This window comes from Cryptomeria japonica, chromosome 1 (genome assembly GCF_030272615.1).
Source record: "Cryptomeria japonica chromosome 1, Sugi_1.0, whole genome shotgun sequence".
NCBI classification, from domain to species: domain Eukaryota; kingdom Viridiplantae; phylum Streptophyta; class Pinopsida; order Cupressales; family Cupressaceae; genus Cryptomeria; species Cryptomeria japonica.
The window spans coordinates 81,365,323-81,377,106 of record NC_081405.1 but is presented as its reverse complement, the minus strand read 5'-3'; positions in this window follow the sequence as shown (position 1 = coordinate 81,377,106).

The following is an 11,784-nucleotide window of genomic DNA, read 5'->3' as shown; positions in this document are numbered from 1 at the left end:
CCACCATGCTAGGAGATAGTTGAGGACCCTCAAGCAAGAAAAAGCATGACATGGTTGATAAAACAACACAACTCCATGACAACACAAGAGACTCCACAATAATCTAGGTGACTCAACATCACAAATACACAAATGACTCGATATCACAAAACACAAGTGAACTATCATCACACACACAAGTGAACCTAAAGAGAGAGTGTCATTGCATAGCTTGATGGTTACCTCGGTAGGCCCTCATAGGTCCTGACTCTCTATCCTGGTAACCTCTCCCGAACCTCTGGCTCCAACTAAGACTCATGCGGACCCTTGCAGCCTTTCGTGAAGACAAGGTGGCCGGTTTGCCATTCCAGGCCTTCTCACTACATTATGAGCCTCAATACAAGCACTCACCTATGCGTGAGGTATAATATATTTATTAATGTTATGAACTACCCACCTAATCAATTAATTAGATTATCACTTATTATCTGACTTTCATAGGGGTAACCTGCTCGAAAGCCACTCTCTCAAAGGACACTAAATAGATAAGGTCACTCCCCAAGGACCCTATGGAAAAGCAGACAACCATTACACCACTTTCAAAAACAAGTGGTCAAACAAGGACATACTGACTCTTGGCTAACCATGAGGCAAAGATACTACATGGTTATGACAATGAAGCCAACATATATCACTTGGTCAAAGGTACCAAATATGCCACCACAGGAAGACAAAACCATAGACCAGAAATAACACATTATACAATTGCAAGGATATCTAATTCACTAAGTCCGCACTCAGACAATCTTTGAGGAAATCAGTATCATAAACACTTGCAACATCATTGATTGAAAATTAAATAAAACACTCTTTTCTAGCATTCACATCTAATCAATTTCCAAATCAATATTCCATCAAGAAGGAAGCCCACATTAAACATTCAACCGGTTATAACATGAATTCCGAACAGGCATTTAATTCATTTCCAGAATATATCCAAATTTACCAATTTGAATCTCTAATTCGTGCCTTGACTTCCATTGATAAATTTATTAGACTACATAACAAAAATCACATGGAAAATCACCATTTCATTTAACACTAAAACCACTTCACAAAGTACATTCACTTTATAAAATTTAATTAAATTTATAACACATACCAGTTTGCACTGGTAAGGCACATGGTCAAGTGATGGCAAAAACCAAACTGTAGTAGTGTTGCTGTCGGAGCAACAGACACTACCTGTCGGTAGTACCACTATCACTGGTAACAGGCCTACCAACCAGTAGCACTGTTGCCAACCGGTAACGGGCGCTACCAACCAGTAGCAGTCCTACCAACCAGTAGCTCTGATAGCAACCGCTATCGATCGGTAGCACTGCTACCAACCAGTAGCAGTCCTACCGACCACATAGCAGTACTGCCGATTAGTAGCACTACTACATGCGGGCAACAGACACTACTGACCCGCATGGTGGGACTAGCCCACCACGGGGTAAGGTAAGGTCTACAGAACAAATAAAAACATGCTTCCAAAGCATTTAACTATCGTTTTAACATGAACACGATTCATCTCCATTTCATTTCACGGGCACACACATACACAGTGCCAAATTCAAATTTCAAATGGATATTTACCAATAAGGCAAATGGTGAAATAAAACCCCACAAAAACCCCAAATCTTGGGCAACAAGATACTAGAAAGCACACAGTAAGATAAATCTAGTTCATTCTTTCCAAATAGAAGAGGTATAACAAGAAATTGATTTTCAAGAACAAAACACACAACAAATAGAGAAATGAACCATTTATTTCCTAAATGCAACCATAAGATATAAATTTCACAAAACCAACAATAATAGACACTCTTTCTTCCATTCCAATCATTCCACAAGAATCTACAGGAAGATTTGCATAATTTCAACACACAGGAAGAAACTGAAATATTCAAAAATCAAATTTCAAAACAAGAAGAGAACCTCCAACCGTGAAGCAATAGCAAGCAAAGAGATGAAGAATTTCCAATCTTGCAAACTAGGTCGAATTTCCAGTTCCTCCAAGAAGTTTTCCAGAATTTCTCTCAAAATAGTCCCTTCTTCCTTCTTCCCGTGAATCTTAGGAATAGCATGAAAATTATCTTTTAACCTAAAATTTCAAGGTTAAAAAGTTATTCCATCCAATCAGATTTAAATATTTAAAAAGTAACAACAACCAGATTTTCTTTTTTCCCAAAAACAATTCTTTTCCAACAATTAAATTGAAAAAGTTAAAATGGAAAGGTAAAAAGAAAAGCTTTTTATTTTATTTTCTATTTTTCCAAAATACTTTCTTTCAACATAAGCATATATCATTTAAATGGCTAGGAAATTATTTATTTCCTTCCACAAAATATATCAATGCCACTTTACACAATAAAATAAGCCATTTAACCATTTAATCTAGCAATTCATCAATTAATTAAATTAATAATCACATAGAATAATAATCAACTAATTACAAAAACATAAGATAGCATCATCCATTCAATTAAATAACCATTTAAATAAATGGAAGCACGCAAAACAAAGGATGATCAAATGATGACTCACAAATGATCAAACCAAAGCACTATGACTCGCATACCAGCCAGACGGGAAAGACAACCGACTGACAACACTCACATGAGTGTAACTGCGGGTCAAGCTAGGGTGCAACAAATATCTCCTCCACTCCCATCGAACATATAAGGCATGCTTAGACCTGTGAAACCAGGTGGATTCGATACCCCATACCTACCCGGTACTAGTACCTGCAATGTCCTGCACCAAAAGAACCCATACGTGCATATAGAAAGTATTTATATATACAAACATGACACACACACCGATGAAGGAGAATCATGGCATTCCCTGTCTCACCGGAGTGAGTGAAGTAAAATCATCTCCTCGTACCCCAATACACTTGCAAACACGCAACATATAAATAACGCATCGCAATATAAGGTAAAAGTGTCAATCCATGATATTGATCCATAAAATAACATTAAACATAAGCACTGAGATACTGCATAAAAGCATACACCATACATCCAGATAAAGCATGAAATAACATCACATATAATCTAAATCAATATACAATAATGTTCCACTGAATAGTCACTGAAGTAAATCAAAATATACAAAAAGAGGTTGATCAAGGAGGCGTACTACAAATTTATTGATAAGAGTAGAAAAGAATTAAGGTGGTGAGGATATGAACACCAATTTGATGAATCCATGGATCAGATTCATTATAAAATTCTCCAAGTTTTTATTCCACCTTCTTTATTTAGTTTCCTCGATAATGGAATTGATTTCTAATTCTCTAGCTAAATGGGCATCAAAGGATTCTACTTAGTGGGATGTTTTTTATTAGGATTCTTTGTCCCCTAACTAAGAGTACTCAAAATGATGTAAGATATATTTTTCCCAAAAAAAATCTAAATATATATTTCAATCCTGTAATTTAGTCTTAACAAATATAGAAAAAATCAAATATATTAAATTAGATAGATATTTAGTAAAATATAATCTATAATGTTGATATGTTTATTATAATTTTTTAAATAAAAATTTAAACATAACAAGTCAGAAATGGACTAGTGATCTTCTTGAATATTCAAAGAATTATAAAGTCAATATGCACTCCTTGTTGGACCATAATTTGGTCCAATAAGGACTGCATATTGACTTTATAATGTGTCATACTCCTAGGACTATCAATCCCCTCAACCATTCCATTCTAGCCTATTTATACCCATCCTATAATTACTCACATTTCTACCCCTACCTGCACTATCAACCAATCTACCTTTGATATAATCATGAAGAGACTTGATGATGCTCAAACTATATTAAGTGTTTTGCCTTCAAGTACAAAGAGTGACTTAGTGAGAACAAGCATAATTCTCTTTTTTATGATATTTTAGCATTTTCTTTTCCCATAGATTTTGTGGCCCCACTTTTTAAGATGTACCATGGTAAGGGGAATCCTATGACACATTATTTATTCCCATGACACATGATTGGTGTTAGGAATACATGTGCTAGTTATCATTGATGTCAAACTCGATGATCTAGACTAGTCTAAATGTGAAGCAGAACAATGGAAGATAGGTATATATGATGCAGATGATATGTTGCAAAACAATGGAAGATAGGTTTGTATGATGTGAATGATATGTTGCAGAATAATGGAAGATAGGTATGCATGATGTAAATGATGTGATGTAGAACAGTGGAAGATAGGTATGTATGGTGCAAATGGAAGATCCTAGTTATTACTAAAGTATTGCCGATATGTTTATTGCTCAAAAAATATGCATTGTTTGTATGTGGATACGTTCATCATGATATGAGATTTTTGGTGTTGGTTCTGGCAATTGGTTTCATGCTCCAGTTGTTCATGCAATATTCAATTGACTTATTTCATATTTGCAATCCTCTGCATTTATGTCTTGATGTAGATTTGTTAGTGAAATTGTGATATGCTTATTGTCTTTGTTTAAGACTATTGTAGTCATGTTTTGATGCTCCAGAAGTCATACTTTGGATGTTGTGCTTCAAAAATATATTCAGTTATGCAGTATTTGGCAGCTCTATATGCTCTAGTTTCCTTCGGTCTTTCAATATCTGATGATAATCTTTCCTTGGCTTGTTATTCATGTCTTTAACCTCATAATGTTGAATTGGTCATGATCTTTGTGCTTCGGTAGTGTGTCATTGTGGATTTTTCAGGATATGTTCATTAAAGTTTAGACCAACCTTAAATGATTGTGTTGCTATTTTTCTCTGGTGATTTTAGCATGTGATCTGACCATTGAAGAATCATTTGATAAAATGTTATTCAGGCCAAATTGATATATATTGTTATTGATACACACACATATATACATAGTCACATTATGTTTCATGAAAAATAGATGAGTGAGATGGATGAATGATGAAGAAGTAAGTGAAGAGTAAGGTGTTAAGTGAGAAAGCGAGAAAGTGGATGTTGTTTAAGTAAAGAAGAAAGATAGATTTAGTGTGATAATATTTTTTAGTATAAGAAGATTAGAGCAAGTAGATAGTGGATAAATTGTAGAGTTTCTTAACTGAATCTACTACAAGCAGTTTGTAGTGGATAAATTGTAGAGTTTCTTAACTGAATCTACTACAAGCAGTTGGTATGTTGCCTGAGTTTAACATGAACTGATCTCATGCATATGTAGATGCAATTTTCTCAGTTCATTCTTATTTTTTCTTGGCAGGGAGCCTTTGCAATCTAGGCAATGAGCCCTCTAGCAGTGAGCCTCCTTCTGTAATCCCAACTAACTAGTTATATTATATTGAGAGTTAACCCTCTTTGTGGTTTTTCCCATTTCATCTTGGATCTTTCCTTAAGTTGTTTAAGCTTCTTCTGAATCTAAGGACCTATGCTCTAATACCAATTGTTAGTCCCAACGGTGCTGAGCAGGGAGGGGTGAATCAACACTTTATCAATTTTTCACAATTAAAACTTTGAACTCAAATATGCACTTACTTAATATTCATCAATATACTTAATTACTGTAGAAGAATATGCATGCATGAAAAAATATATTGTGACACCAAGATTTATCTTGTGGAAACCCAAATGGGAGAAAACCATGGTGTGAGTAGGAACTCACAAAATTTGTACTCTTCAAGAGTACACCCGGTGAGGAGCTATCCCTGTTAGGAGATTACAAAGACACTGTTAGGTGCCACCTGATTAAGGGATTTTGTTTAAGGCATGTTAGTGTCTTTACCTTGTTAAAGGTAGCCTGATTAAAGGACTTAAGAACATCAATTAAGATATCACCCGGTTAAGGGATTTTACAAAGGGACCTGTTAAAGTCCACCCAGTTAAGGGATTTAAGCTGCAATGGTTAGAAAGAAACAAAAGGATAATTTGTTAAATTAGCTACTGATAGCTTGATCAGATCACAATGAGAATCACACTCTATCCACACTAGTTGTGTCTACTCTACACAACACTTTTTTTCTGCTTACACTTTCGGCTCTGCACTCTGTCGATCCTCTGACCTTTGGCTCTGCACTCCGTCGGTCCTCTATCCCTCAACTCTGCACTCTACTGGTCCTTTGTCCCTTGGCTTTGCACTCTGCCAGTCTACCTCATACACTCTCTACTCTGGTAAATCTTTTTAGCACTTCCTCTCACTCTACTCTTCACTTTGGATCACCTTCAACAGGATCTGCTTTTGCAAATTTTACGATCAAGAATTTTTGGATGAACTCAAAAATACTTTATACATTTTCTGCCATCACCTTCAGGTGTTTCCTTAGTCAAAGTAATCACAAATTTTAGAAGATTTCAAATTCAAAATCTCCCACTCTTTCTCTGCATGCCTTGCAATAATTTCGCCAACTATTCAACTAATTTTGCCACCGCATCCTCCAAAAATAGTGACTTCTGAGTCGAGTTCAGTCAATTAAGTGTGAACCAGAAAATTCACAAGTAATAATGGCTTGACTGCATGGTAACTGAAGTTGACTTCACCAATATTTTAGTTTGGCATAAACACAAGCTCAAAAACTCACCTTTTAACACCGCAATTGAATAACAGATCACTGCTCTGAGATTTATGGTGACCACCTATCTTCCTTCTGCCTTACCGGTGTACCGGTATACCACTACACTCTATATTACCAGTTCATCATTTGATTGTCAGTTTGTTGTGCTAGCATCAAGTCTATTTCCCTATTTGCATACAACCGCAAGTCTTCTTTTCTGAGTCACCTTTTGTGACTTCATCATCATCAGAATGACCAATCTTCTTGAGTGACAGACCAGTTGGCTTAGTTTGACTTCCCTTGAGCTGATTGAACTTTGGTCATCTATTCCTAATATTGTTTCCATGTGTTTGCAAGTCATCACCTTTGCTACTAAAATACACCACTCCACTGATACCACTTCACCGGTCAGTGTTAGACATCAATGACAAATCTTAGCCCATATACCGGTTCTCTGGATTGACCGGTTTTGTCAATGCCAACAATCTCCCCCTTTATCATTGATGGAAACACTTCAGAATCTTTCTTATCAATTGCTTGTGCTTTCTTCATTTTTGTACCGGTCATTACTTCTGCTCTAAGTAATGAATATCTCCCCCTAACACTGGTAGTACTCTATTTTAGCAATTTCAATTCAATCAGTACTTACCAATGCTCAAACACTATAATCATATCTCCCCCTTTGACAACAATGTCAAATATTCATTTTAGTACACTTACAAGACTTCTCCCCCTAACCAGAGTAGTCCACGCTTATCAATCTAGTCTTAGAATTTTTTTTTAAAGAAATCATACCAGATTGATATAGAGCCCCTTTTGCTTACTTTACTGTAGGTAGGGGCATCATCCCCAACTTACCTCTGAGATATTCAAAGGTATCCTTTTGTAGTGGCTTGGTGAATATATCAACCACCTTCTATTTTGTTGGTATATACTCCAACATCACTTCCTTTTCTTGAACTTGTTCCCTTAGATAGTGATATTTGATAGCTATACTCTTTGTCTTGGAATGCATCACTGGATTTTGGATATGTCGATGGCACTGGTGTCATCATAATGAATCACTACTGGTCCAATCACCTTTTCTTGGATACCCTCCAACACTTGCTTGATCCAAACTATTTGTGTGCAACTAATTGCAGCAACTACATACTTAGCCTCAACTATGGATTGAGATATGCAATTGTGTTTCTTTCTTGTCCAAGATACAATCCTATTGCCAAGAAAGAATGCACCTCCACTAGTGCTCTTTCTATCATCAATGTTCTCTGCCCAATCTGAATCAGTGAAGACACTCAAGATAAAGTCTCCCTTATGTGGATACCAAAGACCATACTCATCAGTCCCCTTGAGGTATCTAAATATTCTCTTGTGAGTCTCTTTCAGATTTGAATAAAATCTGGAAACCAAGCCAACAACTTGTGCTATGTCTGGTCTATTGTGTACTACATACTGCAATTTACTAATCATGGACCGGTAAAGTGTCTCATTCACTTCATGAGCCTCATCACATTTAGAGAGCTTGTAACCTGTAACCATTGGAGTTCCCACAGCTTTGCAATCTTCCACTCCAAAAAAAATCAGAATTTCCCTTATGTACTTGGCCTGAATAATGAAGATGCCATTCTTTAGGTGTGAGACTTGCAAGCCAATAAAGAATTTTATCTCGCCAATCATGGACATCTCAAATTCTTGCTTTATTTGTTCTGTAAAACCTCTGCTCATCTCATCATCTCCTCCAAAGATGATGCCATCTACAAAGATCTCAACAATTAGATATTTTCTTTCAACTCTAGTCTTCAGATACAGATTACTATTATCATTGGTTCTTTTGAACCCTATGCTTAGTAGATATGAGTGCAGCCTCTCATACCAAGCTCTTGGTGCTTGTTTTAGCCCATATAGAGCCTTTTGCAACCTGCATACCATATTTATTCCATCTTCATATGCAAACCCTTCTGGTTTCTCTATGTATACTTCTTCCTCTAGCACACCATTTAAGAATGCCAATTTAACATCCATTTGGTAAACTTTGAAATTTTTGTAAGCAGCATAGGCCAGCAAAATTTTGACCCCTTCTAGCCTGGCCACCAGTGTGAAGGTTTCTCCATAGTCCAAACCTTCTTTCTGAGCATAGCCCTTGCAGACTAATCTTGCTTTGTTTCTTATCACTTTACCAGTTTCATCCATTTTGTTTCTAAACACCCATTTAGTGCCTATCACATTTTTGTTTTCTGGTCTGGGCACTAGAGTCCACGTTTCATTTTTCTCAATCTGCTCCAGTTCTTCTTCAATGGCTTTTATCCAGTTATCATCTTTTAGAGCCTCATTTTCTACTTTGGGCTCAGTTATGGAGAGCATACAAGCATTCTCTCTTGCTCTTCTTCTGGTTAGTACTCCTACATATTTGTCACCAATGATATTTTCTACAATGATTGTTTCTGACATACTTTGCTAATACTGGTTCATTTCTTAGAGCTTCTTCTACTGGTTGTGCAGGTTATACTTCACAAGCTTCTTCACTTGCCACTTTAATGGGATCCTCTTCAGCAGGTTCCACCAGTACAGTATACTCGAAACCTTTATAGTCCTCTGGTTCACTCTTGCTATCCTGTTCATTTTTCTCAGAGTACTCATCTACCTTGACATTTGAACTCTCCACAATCTTGTCAGTCCTTTTGTTCAAACATCGGTATGCCTTACTCTTTATGGAGTAACCTAAGAAGGTTCCTTCATCACTCTTGGGATCAAATTTTCCAGAGTACTCATCCCTCTTGATATAGCACATGCTTCCAAATACTTTGAAATAACAGACATTAGGTGAGTATCCACACCATAATTCATAGGGGGTTTTATTTGTCCCTTTCTTTACCTATATATAGCTCAAGGTGTATATAGCAGTGCTCACTACTTCTCTCCAGAAAATATGTGAAATATCCTTCTGTGTCATCAGAGTCCTTGCACAATCAATAAGGGTTCTATTTCTTCTTTCAGCAACCCCATTCTACTAAGGTTTTCTAGGTGCAGACATTTGTCTCATAATCCCATGTTCTTCACAGTAATTCATGAACTCTTGAGAGGTGAACTCTCCTCCTCTATCTGATCTCAAACATTTTAGATTCTTACCGGTTCCTCTCTTTACTCGAGCCTTAAATACTTTAATCATGTGAAAGGCTTCAGATTTTTCCTTCAAGAATACAACCCACATCATTCTTGAGAAGTCATCCACAAACAACATAAAATATCAATCTCCATATAAGCTCTTGGTTCTCATAGGACCACACAGGTCTGTATGAACTAAGTCCAACACATTTTCTGATGAAAAATATTTGTTGTTGAAACTAGACCCGATCAACTTTCCTAGTTGACACTCTTTACACATAACATTTTCCAAGTTTCACTATATTAGGCATACCTCTGACAGACTTCATCTTACTAACTTTTGCTATGCTATCAAAATTAACATGACACAGTCTTTTGTGCCACAACCAACTATCTTCTACTTTTTCCATTAGACAACTACTTATGGTGGTGTCTAGGTGAAACAGATTGCCTCTAGATTGTTTACCAGTAGCAATCAAACTTCCTAATTTGTCATTTATTTTGCATATTCCTTAATTGAATCCTAACCAGTAACCCTTATTGTTAAGTTGTGCAACACTTAATAGACTATATTTTAGCCCTTCTACCCAATAGACATCTTCACAATTTGTTTTATCATTTAGGGCTATAGATCCCTTACCTTTTATTGTACAAGGAGCATCATTTCTGAATCTCACAATTCCTCCATTGCAATCCTCCATGCTGATGCATTTGTTTTTGTCACCAGTCATGTGTTGAGTGCAACCACTATCAATTACCCAATCTCCACACTAGTTTGAACTAGAAATCAGTGTCATATCACCTTCCTCTGTGTCATCTTCCTTAACTACCACAAATGCAATCCCATCTCCATCAAATTCTTCTGATTCTTCATCAGTGACTCCTTCTGCAAGATAAAACTCCTTACTCTTGTCCTTGTAGCTTCTGAAATTATCCATCATGTCTCTATCATTGTTAGGACATCTTGAAGCAATATGACCTATCTTATTATAGGAGAAGCACTTTAAGGGTAATTATACTTTCCTTTTCCTCTTGGAAATCTTCTTGCCAATAGAGCTTCAATTTAATCTTGTTCTTGTTCTTCAGATAACAGACTGTCATTTTCATGAGAATGACTAGTTCTTGTAGTAGAACTACTTCTTGTTTCTTTTCTTCTCCTTGTTGGTGCATGCATCATGGAAGCTTTGAAAGCAGGGTCAATATTTGGTACACTGTTGTCATAGTTACTCAATTCAAAGGCAGTCAACTTACCAATCAGTGAGTCAAGTGATACATTAACTGTTCCCAAGGATCTGAGTTTCTGGATAACAGAGACCCTTATGGCATATTGTGGTAGCAAGGTTCTCTGAATTTTCCTAACCACATCATCCTCTTCAAGATTTCCTCCAACACTTTTAATGGAGTTTACTACATCCTTTATTCTTTTGCTAACTGCTCTATATTTTCTCCTTCATGCATCCTCATCTCATCATATTTTCCTCTCAAGTTGTCTACTTTAGCCTTTTGAACATGAGGGTCTCCTCCATAGATAGTCTTCAGCTTGTTCCACATATGAAAAGTTGTTTTCAAATCTTGAACCTCAGCATATTCATTATGAGAAAGAGTGCTAACAATCAGATCCATAGTAGCAAAATTGTCTTGTCTTTCCTTGACCTGATATGGAGTGAGAACCCCTAAAGGTTCATTGTACTCTGTAATTACATGATTCCAATAATGTTCTCCTAGGGATCTTAGATAAAGCTTCATTCTTCCACACCATAAGGTGTAATTCTCCTTAGATAATTTAGGACCCTCCTTTCGCATCATCTTGGATCTTTCCTTAAGTTGTTTAAGCTTATTTTTAATCTAAGGACTTGTGCTCTGATACCAATCAACCAATGTTGAGAGGGGAGGGGTGAATCAACGCTTTATCAAATTTTCACAATTAAAATTTTTAACTCAAATCTGCACTTACTTAATATTCATCAATATACTTAATTACTGCAAAAGAATATGTATGAATGAAAAGATATATTGTGACACAAATATTTATCTTGTGGAAACCCAAATGGAAGAAAACCACAGTGTGAGTAGGAACTCACAAAATTTGTACTCTTTAGGAGTACGCTCGGTGAGGAGCCATCCCTGTTAGGAGATTACAAAGAC